The sequence below is a fragment of the Hemiscyllium ocellatum genome (assembly GCF_020745735.1).
Source record: "Hemiscyllium ocellatum isolate sHemOce1 chromosome 27 unlocalized genomic scaffold, sHemOce1.pat.X.cur. SUPER_27_unloc_8, whole genome shotgun sequence".
Classification (NCBI taxonomy): domain Eukaryota; kingdom Metazoa; phylum Chordata; class Chondrichthyes; order Orectolobiformes; family Hemiscylliidae; genus Hemiscyllium; species Hemiscyllium ocellatum.
Genome location: NW_026867517.1, coordinates 449829 through 471159, shown reverse-complemented (window position 1 = coordinate 471159; position 21331 = coordinate 449829). Strand labels below are relative to the sequence as shown.

General features: G+C 44.3%; 1 pseudogene; it reads left to right on the top strand.

Moving 5' to 3' along the window:
• LOC132808618 (zinc finger protein 420-like) overlaps positions 1 to 21331 on the top strand; it is a 59948-nt pseudogene that overhangs the window by 22241 nt on the left and 16376 nt on the right.

Here is a 21331-nt window from a genome sequence, read left to right as displayed (position 1 = left end):
CTCTCCATCTCCATTAATAATGACCGACTTGACACTGGTATTTTATAAACCCACAGACTTCCACAGCTACCTGGATTACATCTCTTCCCACCCTACCTCCTGCAAAAATGCCATCCCGTATTCCCAATTCCTTTGCCTCTGCCGTATCTGTTCCCAGGAGGGCCAGTTCCACCACAGAACACACCAGATGGCCTCCTTCTACAGATACCGCAATTTCCCTTCCCACGTGGTTAAAGATGCCCTCCAAAGCATCTTTTCCACATCCCACACCGCCGCCCTCAGAGCCCACCCCTCCAACCGTAACAAGGGCAGAACGCCCCTGGTGCTCACCTTCCCTCCTACCAACCTTCGCATAAACCAAATCATCTGCTGACATTTCTGCCACCTTCAAACGCACCCCACACGAGGGATATATTTCCCTCCCCATCCCTTTCCACCTTCCGCAAAGACCGTTCCCTCTGTGACTCCCTGGTCAGGTTCATGCCCCCCTACAACCCACCCTCCCATCCTGGCACCTTCCCCTGCCACCGCAGGAATTGCAAAACCTGCGCCCACACCTCCTTCCTCACCTCCATCCAAGGCCCTAAAGGAGCCTTCCACACCCATCAAAGCTTTTCCTGCACATCCACCAATATCATTTATTGTATCCATCGCTCCCGATGCGGTCTCCTGTACATTGGGGAGACTGGACGCCTCCTAGCAGAGCGCTTTAGGGAACATCTCTGGGACACCCACACCAATCAACCACACCGCCCTGTGGCCCAACATTTGAACTCCCTCTCGCACTCTGCCGAGGACATGGAGGTCCTGGGCCTCCTTCGCCGCCGCTCCCTCCCCACCAGACGCCTGGAGGAAGAACGCCTCATCTTCCGCCTCGGAACACTTCAACCCCAGGGCATTAATGTGGACTTCAACAGCTTCCTCATTTCCCATTACCCCACCTCACCCCATTCTAAACTTCCAGCTCAGCACTGTCCCCTGACTTGTCGTACCTGCCTATCTTCTTTTCCACCCATCCACTCCACCACCCCTCCCCCCATACCTATCACCTTCTTCCCACCCCCACTCACCTATTGTACTCTATGCTACTTTCTCCACACCCCCACCCTACTCTCATTTATCTCTTCACCCTTCAGGATCTCTGCCTGTATTTCTGATGAAGGGCTTTTGCCCGAAATGTCAATTTTCCTGCTCCTTGGATGCTGCCTGAACTGCTGTGCTTTTCCAGCACTATTCTAATCTAGGCTCTGGTTTCCAGGGTCTGCAGTCATTGTTTTTACCGGGAGGAGACAGTGAGACAGGGGAGGATTGGAAACCGCAGGAGGAGGGAGACTGGGGAGTTTATAAACTCCGAGGGGAGGCCTGAGGCCGCGAATAAAAGCTCCACAGGCCCAGTGTTTACTTTGTTTGGGGAAGGACCTCTGGGGGCAACCGGTCTCTATATTCGTGAGGGTAAGACGCATGTTGTCTTGGGGCAGGGAGCGCGGGCATTCTTCTTGGTGAGGGCACCATCAGCTATCATTTCTGGGAGAGAATTCCAACTTTGTGGCAGCCTTTGTGTCAACTAGAATTTTCTCATTCTGGATGTAAGTTGGCTCGCTGAGCTGGAAGGTCATTTTCAAATGTTTCATCACCATACTAGATAACATCGTTAGTGAGTCTAGTGGAGCGCTGGTACTATGTCCTGCTTTCTATTTATGTCTTTTGGTTTTTTAGGGTGGGTGATATCATTTACATTCTTTTTCTCAGAGCATGGTAGATGAGGTCCAAAGCAAAAACTTTCCAGTTGGAATGTCATGCTTCTAGGAATTCTTGTGTGTGTTTCTGGTTGGTTTATAGGACGGTGGCTTGTCATTGGATGGATGTATGGTCCCAGTCAACATGGTGTCCTCCGTTGTCTGTCTGTAAAGATATTAGTGATAGTGCATCATGTGTTTTTGTGGATAGTTAATGTTCATATATCCTTGTGGCTAGTTTTATACCTGTTTGTTAGATGTAGTGTTTAGTACAGTCTTGGAATCCCTATGTGTGGAAATATGCCCTTCGGCCCAACAACCCCATACTGACCCTGTAGAGAGTATGCCAGCCAAGCCCATTCCTCTACAATTACCCCGACTTAAGCACCATTGTGGGCAATTTTAGCATGGTCAATTCACTTAGCCTGAATTTCTTTGGATTGTGGGAGGAAACCGGAGCACCCAGAGGAAACCAACACAGACACGGGGAGATTGTGCATACGCCACACAGACAGTAGCCCCAGAATGAGATTGAACCTGGGTCTCTGGCGCTGTGAGGCAGCAGTGCTAACCACTGAGCCACCGTGCCGCTCCCTTCTATTTCAACTGTCTTTCAACTTTAAACACATTCATCACAGTCTTCCCAGAGGACTGTTCTCTCTCATTAGAGATGGCTGGTGGTGGTTTATCTTGAGGGTCACCACACCTCAGCTGAGGGGAAAGGCCGAGAAGGAGATCCTCACATTTCTCCAACTTGGGTGATACATAATGTGAAGTACCTTGGTATACTTTTGTTGAAATGTTATCATCCGTATTAGCTGTTGCTGTTGCTGTCATTTATTGGCAAGACTCATGTCAAGTGAAACAATTTTAGCAAGAAATTGTCAACTGGCAGAGCTCCCCCACCCAATGCCAAAGAAGTGATTGCCTTTGTCGATGAAAGAAAATTGGCAAAGAAAAAGAAATTTAAGTGTCATGTACCTTTAGAAAGAGTGGAAGGGTTGATGTTGCAAAATAAATGAAAACAACATTTATGAAGTGGAGCAACAAACTAAATTAACAACGCAGATTTCTTTTCACATAACTGCACTACTGCAAATGTCTGTTTTATGGGAAAATGTTATGTACTCAAATATGTTCTTATTTTGTAAAGAGTCAGGTCAATAGGTTTAATTTTGTCAATAGTGATCAGTAAGATCTTGATTTATACAGCATCTATGTGAAATGCACTGGTAGTTAATATTTGATCGAGTAAGTCTCCACTGACCACCACAAGAACAAAGTTATCCCTGTCTGAACTGTCAGAAAAGATGTGCTTTCTTCACAAATTTTGCCTTCTTGATGTGTTTGTATGTCTTGCAATATTTGATTTTAAAATATGTAATTTACAATGAAAATGAATTGTTTGTGCTTTTTAATGTTGATTTTAAGGTATGCTGATAAGAAACTATGTATGCATTTAGGCCGTCTAAAAATAGAATGCTTTTCATACTCAAAGTTGCTGTGCAAACAAAACACGATTTGGGAGGTGATGGTTGTTCCCTATCTCAAAGCCAATATAAATAATACCTGTGGTGTCAACACATGCAACCACTGCCTTTCACTCTTTTTTATGGAAATCATTGGGAATTTAACAGATACACTACTGCAGCAGAATCTGTGCACATTACATCGGGCTTCCCATCAGGATGCCATAACAAAACTCAACCTAATTTGGGGAGTTGGGGAAAGTGAAAAATAACTGAATCTCTAGTATATACCCTGTGGTTAAAGAGCACTACAACAGTATTGTACGGACATGTCAGCTGACTTGCTGAGACCTAACTTTACTCTACGACACCTTGATTGGCTTGAGTTGTCGCTTGAGTTGTTGCATGTAAAACGAAACATTATGGAGTAAAGACATTTTTGAGACTGAAAATGTTTTATTTGGCCTTCAGCAGTCACACCTACACTTTTACCATATACTTTGCTTATTTTGATTTAACTTGATGGTATGTAACCTCAGTTGCTAAACAACCCTCAGTGGAACCTCAAGTGTTATTTGTGATCCAATTCAAAAGCCAACTTCCTCCAAATACAAAATGTTGCTGACTACAAAGAAAAATCATACAAAAGCTTTTATCAACTCCCCAGATTGATTTACCGCAAGAAATAGCAGTATTGGCCATTCTGCTCCATTATTCAGTGAGATCATGTCTGATCTGATAACCCTCAATTCCATTTTCCTGCCTTTCCCCCCAAATCCTTGATTCCTTCCTGATCTTCCTTTGACACCTTCAATTTTTCAGAAGTTTAACTTATCTAGAACTTCCAAGACTGAGACACTTGGACACACAGTACCAACATCAGTCCTTGTTAATTGTTCTTGCTTCTGCGCCACAGAAAATTGTTTTCTGGATCCTTGTTTGAGTCTACAAACTGCTCAATAAGCTCAAACAACCCTGTTCTGTTCTAATGAGCCAATATCTCTGACAGCTCCATTTCAATGAAATTGAAAAAGCTTCCTATCACCCATTCGGGCCAGGATTAAAGATGATTCTCATTTTCCTAAATACTTGGAATCGATTTAATTGATTTTAAACAAACAAGTTCTGACAGATGTTCGGATTCGTTTGAGAAGTTTAGCAGAATTGTTTTTCTCAGATGGGGCAATGAAACTTCTTTAGATTGTTTCCACTATTGGAGGTCTACCTCCAGTTCTTTTGTTTTAGCACATTATAATGATCTTCTGAACTAGTTTTATTTCATTATATCCATCCCTTCAAACAAACCAATTCTTCCCATAAGTAAATTCATCCATCTCCAGCACATTCTAGGTGATATGTTTCCTTAAATTCCATTAAAATGTCCTACCTCTTTCCTTAAATCTACTCCCCCTAGTTGCTGAAGCCATCCACCAAGGGGAAAAGTTTCTTCCTATCTAGACCCTAAGTGTCTTATCTGTACACTCCAAACAGGTCCTCACCCAGCCTTCTCTGCTCTAAGGAAAATACCCTCAGCCGATCTAATCATTCTCATAGCTGAAACTCACCAACATGCACCACCCTGGGTTAGTATTCCCTTCTGCACCCTTTCTAGTGCCATCACATTCTTCTAATAATGTGACGACCAGATCCACTACTCCAGCTGTGGCCCAACTAATGCCTTGTACAGTTCCATCATGATCTCCTGGCTGTCATGTTCAATGCCTTAACTTTTAAGGGCAAGTATTTCATATGCCGCCTTAACCATATCATCCACATGTCCTGTTGCCTTCAAGAATCTATGAACACACATACCTTTCTCTGATCTTCAGTACATTCTAAGTTCTTGCGATTCATCATGTACTCCCTTGCCTGTTGATCCTCCTGAAATGTATCATCTCGATCTTTTCAGGATTGAACTCCATCTGCCAATGTTCTGCTCATCTGACCAACTCATCTTTATTGCCCTGTAGTCTAAAACTTTCCTCCTTGCCATATATTAGTGTGGGTTCTGAATTTCTATTGGGCCTGATTTATTGAGGTTGCATTGTGTTTATTTTGTGGGCATAGTTTTAGAAAATTAGGAGGATACTTGGATCCAGTATCTGTTTATACCCAAAGAAGAAACTCAAACCAGATTTTTTTTTAATCCAATGTTTTCCCTGGTAACATTTTCACAACGTCTTCAATTTCCGCAACACCCTTTGCTTAACTTAAACTATGTTCAAATCAAGATATTACTGAATGGAGATCATAACTACTTGTACTTTTAAATCTGTCTCAAGCAATGCTGCAAATTAGGTAATCTTGCATGATTATTTTATAACTGTGCTCAAAACCTTTTTTAAAAAGTGACCGGATGAAGATTGAAGTTGACTGAACTGCTTTCTTCATTTTATAATATAACGTTGACTCTCCTGCTTCTTGGATGCTGCCTGATCTGATGCACTTTTCCAGCAACACATTTTCAGCAATTTGTAAATAACATTTGTCTTTTTTCAGGTTCATTAGCTGCTGCTTAAGTGTGTTGGTAGGTTTGTGGGCTACCATGATGTGGAGAGGTTTGAGTTGTCTGGACATCCATTTCACAGATGTCTTTGATGTAAGGTAATGTGGCTAGTGTTTCTGCGCATGTGTCTGCTTGTTTGACTTTGTTGAGAAATCAGCGGACAGGGTTTATTGAGTACCCGTTCTTCTTGAATATGCTGTATAAGTATTTATCTTCTGCTCTTCATAGTTCCTGGGTGGTGCAATGTGTAGTGGCTCGTTGAAATAGTGTCCTGATGCAGATTTGTTTGGGATGATTTGCTTCTGCATTAGGTACTAGGGGCTGTGTATGTTGTTTTCCTGTAGACGTTAGTCTGAAGTTCCCTATTGACTATTCGCTCTCCTGACATCTAGGAATGGCACTTTGTTGTTCTCTTTTGTGAATTTTATGCCAGTAAGGATATTGTTGATGGTGTTGTAGGTTTCCTCTAATCTGTTTCATTATGTGATGACAAAGGTGTCATCACTGTGGCGGACCCAAAATTTGGGTTGGAGTGTTGGGAGGACTGTTTGTTCAAGTCTCTGCATTATTGCTTCTGCTAGGAACCTTGATATTGGTGGTCTCATGGGTGTTCAGTTGATTTGTTTGTTTGGCTTGTTATTGAATGTGAAGTAGGTGATAAGATATGGGTCCACAAGCTTGACAGTGTTATCTTTTTGCAGATGAAGTTGGTGCTGTTTGGTGTTTGTCTTTGGTTTTTCTCGTAGTGTAGTCAGTGTTTCTTTGGCCACGTTGATGTTCATGGATGTGAACAGGGCTGGATGTCAAAGGACAGTATTATTTCATCCTCTTCTACCTTGTGTATTTGGTGTTCAGGAATTCTTGGGTGGAGTGAATGGAGTGGCGTGAATCTTCTACTCAGTGTTTTTGTCTTCAGTGGAGTTCTTTGACTAGTCTGTATACTGGTGTTCCAGGTAGTGAGACTGTGGCCTGAGGGGGGCTCCTGGTTTGAAGAGGAGAACAACAAAGTGCCATTCCTAGATGTCACAGTAGAGCGAACAGTTAAGGGGAACTTCAAACTAGCGTCTACAGGAAACAATACACACGGACCAAATACTTAACTACAGAAGCAATCATCCCAACACCCACAAACAAAGCTGCATCAGGAGATTAATTCAACAAGCCACCATACATTGCAGCACAGAGGAACTGCGATGGACAGAAGAGAAATACGTATACGTACTCGAGAAGAATGGGTAGCAATAAACCCAGTGCGCCAATTTCTCATTGATGCTTCCAAGCTGACCCTCAAATTTGGTTTGTCCCTGCATTCTTTCCTGGTTGTCTTTTGTGGGTTTTGAAAACTTTCCCAATCCTCTGACTGAGGATAAGAGTTGGGAAGTTATGTTGTGGCTGATAGGACATTGGGTAGACCACTTGGAATATTGTGTGTAATTCTGGTCTCGCTCCTATCAGAATGATGTTGTGAAACTTGAAAGGGTTCAGAACACATTTAAAACGATGTTGTCAGGGTTTGAGCTGAATGGGCTGGGCTGTTTTTCCTTGTGCACCAGAGGCTGAGGAGTGACTGAGAGTCACTAATAAAATCATGAGAGGCATGGATAGGGTAAATAGACAAGGACATTTCCCTGGGTGAGAGAGTCCAGAACCAAAGGGCAAAAGGTTTAGAGTGGAGGAGGGCAAGATTTGAAAGGGTCCTAAGGAGTAACCTTTTCATGCAGAGAGTGGTGTGTGGAAGGAATGAGCTGCCAGAGGAAGTGGTGGATGTTGATACAGCTATGACATTTAAAAGGCATCTGGATAGGTATTTGAATAGGAAAGGTTTAAAGGGATATGGGTAAGTGCTGGCAAATGGGACTAGATGAGGCCAGGATATCTGGATGGCCCGAAGGGGCTGTTCTGTGCTGTAAATCTGACTCTGGCTTGCCACTACCATTTGCCACGTCCGTATGTTTAGTTTCTCGCGGGTTGTCTGTGTCAATGTCTTGATGTCTCATTCCACCCACCACATACCACCACCACCCACCACAGGGACGATAACCAATTCATGTCTGTCTTTTTTTATCAAGAAGCTGTATTGCAGGTTCAACCTGAATTTGCACTTCTTTTGCTTCCCAAAATCAGACTTGCTCACTCTCAGCAATATCCTGAAAGGTATTAACTTTCACGTGGTGTTATCCAAAATTCGCAGATGTCAGTCCTGACGTTTTTGCTTTTTATGTCCCTGTAAGATCCGGAATCAGCAACTTCAGGAGAATTAGTTTGAGCGGAGTGAGAATAGAGGAAGAGAGAGAGAGAGAGTGGGATGCTTTCAATTTTGTGGAACAGCAAAAGAAATAAATGTTCTGCAGAAAGTGGAGTAGCTTGTTCTGAATTTCTACCCTGGACTGACCGTGATGACTTTTGTAATCTCTTTTTCCAGAGTATCTGAAGACTGAAGTTTAAAAATCAACAGATGAAGGGCCTATGCCTGAATTGTCGATTCTCCTGCTGTTTGGATGCTGCCTGACCTGCTGTGCTGTTCCAGAACCGCACTTTTCAACTCCTCTCCAGCATCTGCAGTCCCCACTTTCACATCAATGTCTGACAGTCACTCAATCCATCAGGACCTCAACGATTTTCAACTATGATTCTGTGAGAAGGAGCAAAACATTTTGGTTCCTGTTTCAGACCATTTTCAGCATCAGCGGGACTGAATGAGAGTCTCTACTGTTACAGCACACTGTGTGTAAAGCCTGAAACAGTTATACGGCCAGGAAAGAGGAATTTACTGTGGGCAGGGGCCATACATGGGGATGTAGCTGCGGCCATGGTGAAACCAGAGGAATCCCACACTGTGGAGAAACCGTGGAAGTGTTGCGACTGCGGGAGAGGCTTCCATGCCCCATCTGTCCTGGAGATTCATCGGCGAAGTCACACCGGGGAGAGGCCATTCTCCTGCCCCGAGTGCGGGAAAGGCTTTACCTGCTCCTCCCGCCTGCTGGACCACCGCCGAGTACACACTGGGGTGAAGCCATTCTCCTGCCCTGAGTGTGGGAAGGGCTTCACCTACTCCTCCCACCTGGTGGCCCACCAGCGCGTCCACGCTGGGGAAAGGCCCTTCCCCTGCTCTGAGTGTGGGAAGGCCTTCAGCATATCCTCGGACCTGCTGAAGCACCAACGGGTCCACAGAGGGGAGAGGCCATTCAGCTGCCCTGAGTGCGGGAAGGCCTTCAGTGATTCCTCTACCCTGCTGAGGCACCAGTGGGTCCACATCGGGAAAAGGCCGTTCTCGTGCCCTGAGTGCAGGAAGGGCTTCACCCGCTCTTCCGCTCTGCTGACCCATCTGCGAGTCCACACGGGTGAGAAGCCCTTTACCTGCCCCGAGTGCAGGAGTGCCTTCAGCAGGTCTTCCCACCTGCTGAGGCACCAGCGAGTCCACACTGGGGAGAGGCCGTACTCCTGCCTTCAGTGCGGAAAGTGCTTTACCCAGCCCTCCAACCTGCTGACCCACCAGCGGATCCACACCCGCGAGAGACCGTTCTCCTGCCCCGAGTGCGGGAAGGGTTTTGCTGTTTCCTCTAACCTCGTGGCCCACCGGCGGGTCCACACGGGGGAGAGGCCATTCAGTTGTCCCGAGTGCGGGAAGGCCTTCAGCAATTCCTCTGCCCTGCTTAGGCACCAGCGTGTCCACACCGGAGAGAAGCCGTTCTCCTGCCCAGAGTGCGGGAAGGGCTTTACCCGCTCCTCCACACTACTGACCCACCAGCGGGTCCACACAGGGGAGAGGCCATTCAGCTGCCCCGAGTGCAGGAAGGCCTTCAGCGATTCCTCTGCTCTGCTGAAGCACCAGCGAGTCCACACCGGGGAGAGGCCCTTCAGCTGCCCTGAGTGCGGGAAGAGGTTTACGTTTTCCCGCAATTTGCGGAAGCACCAACAGGGGCACCAGCGCTCACAACAGTCAGATTCCACAGCTAACACTGCTGTGAGTTCCCCCCAGGACTGATTCTCCTGACAGTGGGTGCAGTGGGAGAGTTGGTGCACTGTATTTGTTTTCCGTTGGACTGCAACCCCACGGTGGCTCAGGGGTGGCATGGTGACTCAGTGATTAGCACTGCTGCCTCATGGCACCAGGAACCAAGGATCAATTCCACCCTTGGGGCAACTGTCTGTGTGGAGTTTGTGGAGGGTAGGAGAATGGATGAGATAAGAAACCGCTGCCTTTCTTGAGACAAGTCTCCCGGAGAGAACTTGCTGACTGATTGTCTGATCTACTGATCCTCACAGTGCCCCATTGCCCTCAGTTAACTGGAGGAGGTCCACACAGATGTACCGAAGCCCCTCTTTGGACTGTGGAAGGAAACCTGTGCAGACAGGGAAAACATGCAAACTCCACACAGACAGTTACCTGAGGCTGGAATTGAACTTGGGTCCCTTATGCTGTGAGGTAGCAATGCATAGCAGTGTGCTATCCCAATATGTTATAAAATTTGAATAAACCTACTAAGTTGGAAATGTGTCCATAACAAGAACTTAGTGTAAATGTTTGGAAGCAAAAGTCCATCGGAATTGTCTTTGGGACGGATCCAAAACTAACTTCATTAATGATTGAAAATACTTTGATCTCTGGAACTGTCTGCCAGAGAGTGTGTTGGAGTCAGATTCAATTACGGTATTCAAAGTGGAGGTGGATCATTAAACTGAAAAGGAAAGCAATTGCAGTGTTCAGTGAAGAATAGTACAAGGTACTGTAGTGGATTTCAGAATATGAGTTTCCTGATTGGGGCTGTTCACTCACTCCTGTTACCATTTCAGGTTGCTGATTTTTCGTCAGCATCCTGCACATGTTGGGATTTTTTCTCCTTTCTAGTATCTACTTGAGTGACTCAGTGACAAATCTAGTTTATGAATTGTTCCTATGATATTCACAGTGCTATATAAATTGTTGTGGGTCACAATGTGTCCAAGTGAGGAAAAACAAACTGTTCATCTTAAATATTTATTTTTAAACAATGGAAATAAAATTAATGTTTGGAAAACACACAACTTGCTGTGTAGTAAGATCATCAAAATTACGAATGGGAGTAAGTAATTGACCATTGAGCTGCTCTGTCTTTCATTTATCTAAATTCTCTTTCCTGCACTTGTTTTTTTCATGACTTCATCTGCTGAAGTGACTACACTCCAAAAGCTTGTGATTTCAACATAGAACTAGGAGCAAGAGTCGGCCTTCCGGCCCTTCGAGTAAAAAATGAGGTCTGCAGATGCTGGAGATCACAGTTGAAAATGTGTTGCTGGTTAAAGCTCAGCAGGTCAGGCAGCATCCAAGGAATAGGAAATTCGACGTTTCGGGCATGAAGGGCTTATGCCCGAAACGTCGAATTTCCTATTCCTTGGATGCTGCCTGACCTGCTGTGCTTTAACCAGCAACTCACTTCCGGCCCTTCGAGTCTGCTTCACCACTCAATAAAATCATGACTAATCTTTTCGTGGACTATACTCCACTTACCTGCGTTTTCACCATATCCCTTAATTCTTTCATTTTTTTCAAAAACGTATCTACTGCTTCTAGTGATTGCTGAAGTAATGTCAAATCCTTCCCTGGGTAAGGAATTCCATAGATGAACAACCCTCTGGGTGACGAAGTTTCTTCTCAGTTCAGTTTTAAACCTGCTACCTCTAATCTTGAGGCCACGCGGTCATATCATAGTCTCACCTACCAGTGCAGCATCCTATTTCTATTTCTTTCATGATATATTTCTGTAAGATCTTCCAAACAACCTGCTGGACTATAACATGATGTCATGTGACGTATGACTAAAAAATTTCTTATTACGTATCCTCAGAGCAGTGAGATTTCAGGGCTCGAAGATTGGGACACTACCACTGCGCCATAAAATAAAACCCTCTGCAGCAAATAGGTCCTCTTCTATTGAATGAATGGGGAGAGGTTTCTTCTCAACATGGGATACAAATATTATACCTTCAGAGCCCATTACACTAAATTGAGTCCTCTTCGGTTGAATGAATGGATGTGGAGATGCCACAGTTGAAATCGTTAAAAATCACATCCTCCCCCTGAATATGTGACACTACCGCTATAGCCCCAGAGCCCGTTGCAGTAAATTGGGTCAGCTGCTGTTGAATGAATGAACGGGAATGAAAAGGGCGGATACACGGACCCGATTGTGACATTCCCCACCAATCCCAAAGCTTGTGGTCCGTACCGACCAATCGGAGAGAGAGATTGCAGAGGGTGGGACAACACGACACGCAAACGCGGCCGCTATTGGTCAGGTGGAGTAAGATGCGATCTGATCGGAGGAGGCGTGGATGACGCGCGTCACAGAAGGTGGAGACGGAATGAAGAAGATAAACAAAGATGGCGGCGCGAGGCTGCGGTTTCTGACGGAGGGAGGGGGGCAGACAGGCATCGTTTACCTCAGAAAATACCTTTAAAACACATTTCACATTAAAGTCGGAACTTTTCAAACAAGAGGTAACGGTTACCGGGTGAACGGGAAAGCAAATTAAAACTGTCGGCGGTGGAGGAGAGAGAGCCGGCGCCCGCGGCTTCTTCGGCGGCGGCCGGAGCCCAGGAGCTCAACAACCCCCCGGAGCTGGAGGAAGGTCCGAGCTCCAAGAAGCGGGGGGTCCGGCTGGAGGCTGGATTTACTCAAGGCGTGTATCTATTAACTTATTTAAATGGTACCTACTGTATGGGGGTATGGTTTACATTAAAACCGGAGGATCATGTCAGAGTGTTTGTTTATATTGAGCAGTTGTAGTTGGTAAAATACACTCCCTGGAGGAACACCTTCTATGATGCTGCATTTCTTACCTTCTGCCCTTCCCCCATTTGTTATCTCTCATCTCAATTTTACATTTTCGGTCAAATCTAATATCACATTAATCAGCCTTGGATTTCACTGTATTATTAATTAATCTGTTGGATTATTGTAAAACAAAATTAATGGTGTAATTTCGTTTATGATGTCTGAGTTTGACATTGAAGGTGCAGGTGTGAATACCAGTAAGTTGTAAAAATAAATCAAGAGCTTGTCCTTTTTTAACAAAAAAAGGAGTTTAATGATATTATTGGCACTGTCTCCTTGAGCATGAAGATTCAAGTCTGAGCAACAAACCATTTCATGCTGTCACCCAGTTTAATTCAAGTCGAAGAAAATAATTCTGGCAGGCTAAGATTTATACAACCCAAAATATGATTGATTATCTTGTGTATTCTTACCTTTAAGCCGTAACAGAAGGCATTGCGTGGCAGTTTGAGACTGAAACATGGCTGGAAAGAATGTAGATTGATGAGGAAAATCAAATGGCAGAGTTTGAGACCAAAATCTGTCAGTCTGGCTTGATTGCATGAGTGGTGGTTCTTCAAAAGCACCTTCCAAGTCATGACCTCAACCACCAAGAACAGAGAAGTGTGAACACAGGATTCCGACTGCAAGATATATCGCATTGCTTCTTTGTTATTGACCAAAATGCTGGAACTCACTCCTGAACATTGTTGCAGACCACACCATGTTTGTGAAGCAATTTAAGAGGCAGCTCAGGACCACCTTTTCAAGGTCAGTTTGGAAAGAGTTGTTCGCACAGCCAGTGATATTCGCATCTCATGAAATAGTAAGCAAAGAACCCAGGGCGTTGGAAGCTGAATTTGGCATGGATGGAGGATTGGCTAACGACCACAGTTGTGGTAAGGGGCATGTTCAGGATGGCAACTTGTAACTTGTGGTGTACCACAGGGATCAACGCTGGGGCCAACATTATTTACAATATGTATACGAATTACTTGGATAAGTAAAGTGAATGTACTTTTGCTAAGTTTGCAGAAGAGACAGTTGATGTGAAAGCAGGTGGTGAGGATGACATTAGATATCTGGAGAGGGATATAGACAGGTTAAGCAAATGAACGAAAGCTTGGCAGATGGGAAAATGAGGTCATGCAGTTTGTCAGGAGGTGAAGAACTGAATATTAAATGGAGAAAACTTTAGAATAGAGGGATTTGGAATCACATCCACGAATCTCTTCATCCAATTTCAGTAAGTAATAGGGAGGCAAATGGGAGGTTGGCCTTTTCAATAGAGTATAAATATAGGAAGGTTATAGTGAACCTATGGTAAGGTACTAGTCAGGCCGCAATTGAATACTGAGAACAGTTCAGGGCCCTTTACCTGAGGAAAGATATATTGGCATTGGAGGCAGTCCAGAGAAGGTTGACCATGATGATTTCAGAGATGGAAAGAATGTCTTACGAGAACTGAATAGGTTGGGCCTGTGCTTATTAGAAGTTATAATTAGAGGTTACCTTATTGTCACGTACAAGAGCCTGAGGAGACTTGACAGGCTAAACATGGAAAAATGGGTGAGTCTACGACTAGAGGAAGTTACCTCCAAATAAGAGATTGCATGTTTAGGACAGATAGGAATTTCTCCTGAGGGCAGTAAATCTGTGGAACTTGATACTACAGAGGGCTGTTGAGCCTGGGTTGTTATGTGCATTCTAGGCTAAGATAGATTTTTTTTTAAATCAGTAAGCGAATTGAGGATTATGGGACAATGGCAGGAAGACATGGAATAAATGTTTACCAGAATAATTGTGATCTGAATAAATGGCAGAGTCAACTCAATGGGCTGAACTGAATAGTAAATAGTAATGAGGAAAAGGATACAACTGGCAATTACAGACCAGTCAGTGTTGGGAAGCCTAGAGATTGTAGGGAGTTGGTGGCATTTGGGCATTGTTACTTGATTTATCATCTGGAGTTTCAAATTGATGCTGCTATGGCCCCGATGCAATTTGAAATCAATTTATGTTTCTGGAATATAAAGCTTATCGCTGCTTTGGTGATCTTATGACGCTTGATAAGTACCTATTTTGTTCACTAATGACCTTTTTTTTAAAGGAAGGAGATCTTCAGTCCTTTCCTAGTTTGGTGAATGTGTCACTCTTGATCCAAAGTCATGTAGTTGACTCTTAACTGCCCTCTGAATTGGCACTTGGTTTTTGTTGGGAGACAAAGTGTCACGTTCCATGAATGAATAAAGAAAAATATTTAGGACAAGATTGTCATTGTCACTGAGGAGAAAGTGAGGACTGCAGATGCTGGAGATCAGAGCTGAAAATGTGTTGCTGGAAAAGCACAGCAGGTCAGGCAGCATCAAAGGAGCAGGAAAATGGATGTTTCAGGCATTCCTGAAGAAGGGCTCATGCCCGAAACGTCGATTCTCCTGCTCCTTGGATGCTGCCTGACCTGCTGTGCTTTCCAGCAACATATTTTCAGCAGTTGTCAATGTCACTGTCAGTGAAGGGAAGATTGTGATCTAGTGATACTGGTTAAGTAGCCCAGAGATCTCTGTCTTCTGAGAACAAAAATTAAAATCCCATCATGGATACTAGTGGACTTTATTTTCAATGAATAAAAAGATCTGGAAGTGAGAGTTTGTCTCAGTACTGGCAACCAGGAAACGTTATTGATGAAAACAATGAATTGCAGATGTTGGAGATCAGCAACAACTGGTACAATTGCTGGGGAAACGCAGCAGGTCTGGCAGCATCTGTGGAAAGAAAACAGTTGATGTTTTGAATTCAGCCAAGCTTTGAAGGGCCACCGGACTCAAAACAGTAACACTGTCGTCTCCTCATAGATGCTGCCAGAACTGTTGCTTTTCTCCAATCATTATTGATTATTGTGAAAGTGTTCTTTTAGGGAGGGAAATCTACAATTCACAGCCCTACACACGTGTGTGCACACTCACATCATGTGACTCCAGACCTACGACAATGTGGTTGACTCTCGACGGCCTTCTAGCATGTAGCCAATTGCTCGATCCAAAGGTCATGAGAGCAAATGTTGGACATGCGAGCAACAATCACATCCCACAAAATATTTTCTTGTATATTAAAAAGCATAGGTTAATGAAGGACAGCCAAAACAAACTGCTATGGGAAAGTCATGCACAACTAACTTGATTTGCTTGTAGTTATAAATATTGTTTTAAAATCCTCTTCAGAGAGGACATAGGTTCCATCATTGTTGCAATACTGCATGCAATTCTGTGCTTTCTGCTACAGGAAGGGTGTTATGAAACTTGAAAGGGTTCAGAAAACATTTACAAGGATGCTGCCAGGGCTGGAGGGTTTGAGCTACAGGAAGAGGCTGAACAGACAGGAGCTATTTTCCTTGGAGCTTTGGAGGCTGAGGAGTGACTTTAAAGACGTTTATAAAATCATGAGGGTCATGGGTAGGGTAAATAGGCAAGGTCTTTTCCCTTAGGTGGGGGAATCCAAAATTAGAGGGCATAGGTTTAAGGTTAATGGCAAATGGAGTTTAATATAGATAGGTGTGAGGTCTTACATTTTGTATAGTCAAATCAAGGTAGGAATTTCATGGTGAATGGTAGGACCTTAAGGAGTGTAGTGGAACAGAAGGATCTTGGAGTAGAGGTTCACAGTTCTCTGAAAGTGGAGTCACAGGTAGAAATTTTTTGGCACACTGGCCTTCATCAGTCATGCATTCAGTATAAAATTAGTCGAGATAAGCACCAAATAACAACACGTACCGAAAAGCACCAAATCTGTTTCATCTGCAGTATTTCAAACCAAGAGATGTATGGGTACAGGTTCATAGCTCCTAGAAAGTGGAGTCAGGGGTAGACAGGGTGGTGAAGAAGACTTTCGGCATGTTGCTTTCATCAGTCAGAGCAATGAGTACAGGAGTTGGGATGAATTGTTGCAGCTGTCACAGATTCCACACAACAACACAAGACATGACCCTACCCTTTAATCTGTAAAGTCGCTGTGATAAATGGTGTAACCTGCTGTAGGTAGTAAATCCCTGACACTTTAAAATCAACAATCAGCAATTTATTTAAACAACTCTCGAACAAATGGACGAAACTACTAACAAACTGTATAAATCTAAAACACTTCTACAATGAAAGGGCAGTTGTCCCATATTTTTCCCCCTGGATTTGGTTCGGGTTTTAGTGAGTAGTCTGTCCAAAGCTGCTGCAGGAAGAGATTTTCCTGATTCAACAGATGTTTCTGGCTGACTCTGAAGCTTCCGGGAAAATAGTACCAGCATATTCAGCCTCTCCCTGTAGCTCAAACCTTGCAGCCCTGGCAACATCCTTCCAAACCTCTTCTGAACCCTTTCAAGTTTCACAATGTCTTAAAAAGACATCAACTTTGCTCAACTAATGTGGGAGAATTTTCTGCATGACGCGTTCTGTCTGAAAGAGCCCTCCCCTGTGCTGTGACAGAGCTACAGTGACTTTCAAAAGCCTGACAAATGCTGTCATCAGTCAAAGATTCATTGGGGGAAGCTTCTCAATCACATCTGTAAATGGAGAAAGTGTTTTTAATAATGAGACATGAATAAAGGCTGCATTAATCTTTTGTTCTGAAGATTTACTCATACATCTCAAAACAGAGCAGTCTACGGGAACAAAAGACACCGCTGCCTATTTCCTGACCAGGACTGACTTTGCACAGAAACATGGACGTTTTAAATGAATGGGGTGCCATTCGTTTTAAGATGAGGTGAACTTAAGAGGCATAGCATTGGCTTAGAAATGAGAGACCCTTGACACACACACAGCCAAAATCATCACTGCCATTATTATCAAATTAGAATTTAGGCTGGATAGGCTGGGATGTTTTTCCAGTGGAGCAGAGGAGGTTGAGAGGCAATATTTTTAAACCATGAGGGGTGGAGTTGTGTTAATGATAGCTGTCTCTTCCCTAGGGTGGGGGATTTCAAGACCAAGGACTCATTTTTATGATGAGAGGAAAAGATGGAAAAAAAGATGAGGGACAAAAACAGAGTGAGGGCAAAATATTTACTGAGTGCTAGTCACAGCTGAAATGTGGGTGCACACACAGCATGTGAAATTAGTTTGACATAGTACATTAGAGAAAAATGAGATTTAGAAAGACTAACATACATGTGTAGTGAAAGCTTTAGAAAGATATGGTGCTATTGAGTGCAGGAAATGGGGTTAAGTGTCTAATCAACGTTTGGTCAGCATGGACTTATTGTGTCTGCATGGAAAGGGCCTGTCTCTGTGTTATAATAATATTCTATGACTTGTGTCCCTTTGTCACTCTGACAGTGTTGAGTTTCCACATGAACCAGGAGAAGTGAGGACTGCAAATGCTGGAGATTGGAGTTGAGAGTATGGTGCTGGAAAAGCACAGCAGGTCAGGCAGCATCCAAGGAGCAGGAGAATCAATGTTTCAGGCACAAGGACGTCCAGATGAACATCACTGAATAAAATCTGATCTCATTCACCAACTCTGATGCAGAGGTGCTGTTGTTGGATCGGGTGGACAGGTCAGAAGTCACATGACACCAGGTGAGAATCCCAGTAGATTGATTTGAACCCACGAGCTTTCGGAGCACTGTTCCTTCATCAGGTGAAGTGATAAAGGAGCAGCATTGATGAAGGAGCAATGCTCCGAAAGCTTGGGATTTAAATAAACCTGTTGGACTGTAACCTGGTGTTGTGTGACTTCTGACTTCTTCAACTGCGCATTCATGTTGAACTTGATGGGATACTTATCCAACTCCACATATTTAAATCATATTGCTTGGAGGGGTTCATTTGAAACCTTTCAGGAGGTGAATTCAACAAGATTGAATTATTGAAAGTTACTCATTTCTAAACTTACATCAGGACTGGTAGTCATATAGATATACAGCACGGAAACAGATCCTTCAGTCCAACCAGGGAGATAGTGAGGAAAGAGATCGATCTGAGACGGGTACAGCTGAGAACAGAAGTGAGTCAAACAGTCAGGGCAGGCAGGGACAAGGTAAGAGTAATAAATTAAACTGCATTTATTTCAATGCAAGGGGCCTAACAGGGAAAGCAGATGAACTTGGCATGGTTAGGAACACGAGACTGGGATGTTGTAGCAGTTATGGAAACATGGCTCAGGGATGGGCAGGACTGGCAGCTTGATGTTCCAGGATACAAATGCAATAGAAGGGGAGGCAAGAGAGGAGATGGGTAGCATTTTTGATAAGGGGTAGCATTACAGCTGTACTGAGGGAAGATATTCCCGGAAATACATCCAAGGAAGTTAGTTGGGTGGAACTGAGAAATAAGAAAGGGATGATCACCTTATTGGGATTGTATTATAGACCCCCAATAGTCAGAGGGAAATTGAGAAACAAAGTTGCAAGGAGATCTCAGCTTTCTGTAAAAATAATAGGGTAGTTATGGTAGGGGATTTTAACTTTCCAAACATAGACTGGGACTGCCATAGTGTTAAAGATTTAGATGGAGAGTGTTAGGACAGAACTTTGTCCTCGCGTGTTCGTTTAGAGGAGAGACCACAGACACTCAATTAATTGGCACAAGCTCGCGTTTATTCAGAACCGTGGCTGATTTCAGTGAAGTACATGCGTTCACTGGAGAAGGTGTACACGTTCTGCTGCTTTTCCAAAAGTCCGCGCCTGATATATTTTTTCACTAAGCTAATGCTACGTAATCACTCACACACATGATCTCCCGCACACAAAGTGTCTCCTGTGACAGAGCTAAATTCGGCCTTGGCAAATATCCACGAGACGGTTTCCAGTCTGGTAAACAACAGCTCAGCCACCTGTTATGGCCTTGGCAGCTACGCTGAGAAGAGCCGGCCATTGTGCTGCCTGACCTTGGCAAATATCCACGAGACAATTCCAGTCTGGTAAGCAACAGTCCAGCTGTACAGGCAGTTTCGGTCAGCAGTCCAAACAACTGCTCCGCAGTGCCCCCCGATTCCCAAGCAGTAATTACAATTCTACCCTGCCTAGGCCTATTTTATATTATATATATATCCCAACACTCCCTCCCTTGGCCTCTACTGAGGCCACATCAACCCATACCGTTACAAACGCAATGTCGCGCGGCAACACAGAGGACGGTGTGTCGGCGGACGCCCCCACACATCCCTTTGGCTTCTCCGAACACGTTATCTCAACCAGGCCGACCGGTTCTAGGGAGACATCAGTTCAGGGTGAAGGGGTCCCTAAGCAGCATACCACTATAAAACAAGCAACAAGCGAAAATTAACAATTAGTAGGCAATTCTAGGTTACTTCTTTTAAAGAAAACAACTACAAAAGCTCCCTCAAAACCAACAAAACTACAAAAAAAAGTATAACTGAGTATGATAACAAATGGAAGAGAACCAGAGGAAAACACAAAGTGGATGAGTTAGGATGCCTGCAGAATGAAGGTCCGCTGTCCAAAGAACACCCAATTGTACAACCTCCCATTAAAATCGGTCGTATTATATCATGACATCCTAAACTAACTTTTAAACTACTGACATCATGTCAAATCCTTTTGTAATAGGATTAAGTCGGTTCTGGAAGCTGCCACAAAACTGGCACTTTCATCTGTCAAAATACTGAGAATACATTGTACTGGGTCCACGATTTTCCTTCTATCAAGCTGCTTTACAAGCCAGAAAACTTGACCAGATTCCCGACACGGATACAAAAGCCAGGCATCTGTTTAAAACCACATGACCACAGGCCACCATTCTGAAGGTCAATGCACGACTGTGCCTGTCTTAGGTTGTCCCTCGCTCGAGGAATCTTACCCGTCATTGGCTAAACAGTCATCTTCACTGACCAATAAAAAACCCACATCCATTTCACAGCCGTCAAGGACGGACACAAGCCAGTTACCACTGCCCATCACTGTGATCAGCGGCCCTCCAGACCAATCGAAGCCATTTAGGAATACCAGATAATGGCTAGGAATCTCTTGAGTGAACAATAGTCTCTTTAGTTCTGAGGAATAGAGCACTTCACAATCTCTAACTGCAACATAAAAGCACAAATTTACCTGTTGCAAATTTGAATGGGAAAAAAAAATATACAACTGGGGGGGTCTCTGGACTACAGCCCTCACTTTCTGAGGCCCGAAAGTAGAAGGATTAGAAATGAGTGACACAGTTATAAAGCAAAATCATATATTGTCCCGCGCTTCTCTCTCAGGCACAGCTCCTCCATTCCCTCTGGTTCTGATCCCGTAATCTTTCCTTGGGTGCCCCCATCACAGGCTCCACCAGCACCGCTGCCTGGTGTGCGGGTGGGAGGTCATCCTTTCCCGTCAGGGCACGGTCAATCGTTCGTGTCACAAGCGTCTGATACACATGGTATACAACAACAACAGGTAATAAAGATAGCAACAGAGATGCATAAACCAAGGGCCAGCTGTCCTAGCACAGTTCCCCATCTACCGAATGTGCTATTCAGCCAATCTATGACTGGGTTTTTAATCCCCGACTGTTGCTTCAGTTCAGTGGCTAGGGCTCGGAGTTCTATCAAGGTCTGCGTGAGCTTGCCATCCGGGCCTGTGTTGTTTGATATTGAGGTACAGCACGTTTTCCGAACAGTGCACAGACCCCCCCTTTCTCGGCCAGTAACATGTCCAGGGCCATCCTATTCTGCAGGGTCATAAGGGAAGTCTGAGCAAGCTGCTCGTGGATCGCGTCAACCGCATCTCGGGTTACGTTGGCAAGCCTTTGGACATTATAATGGATGAGATTGATTCTATTGGTGTGTTTATTTATCGTGACGGGGAAGATGGCCACAAAAAGGGGAAAGCTCTCAAAG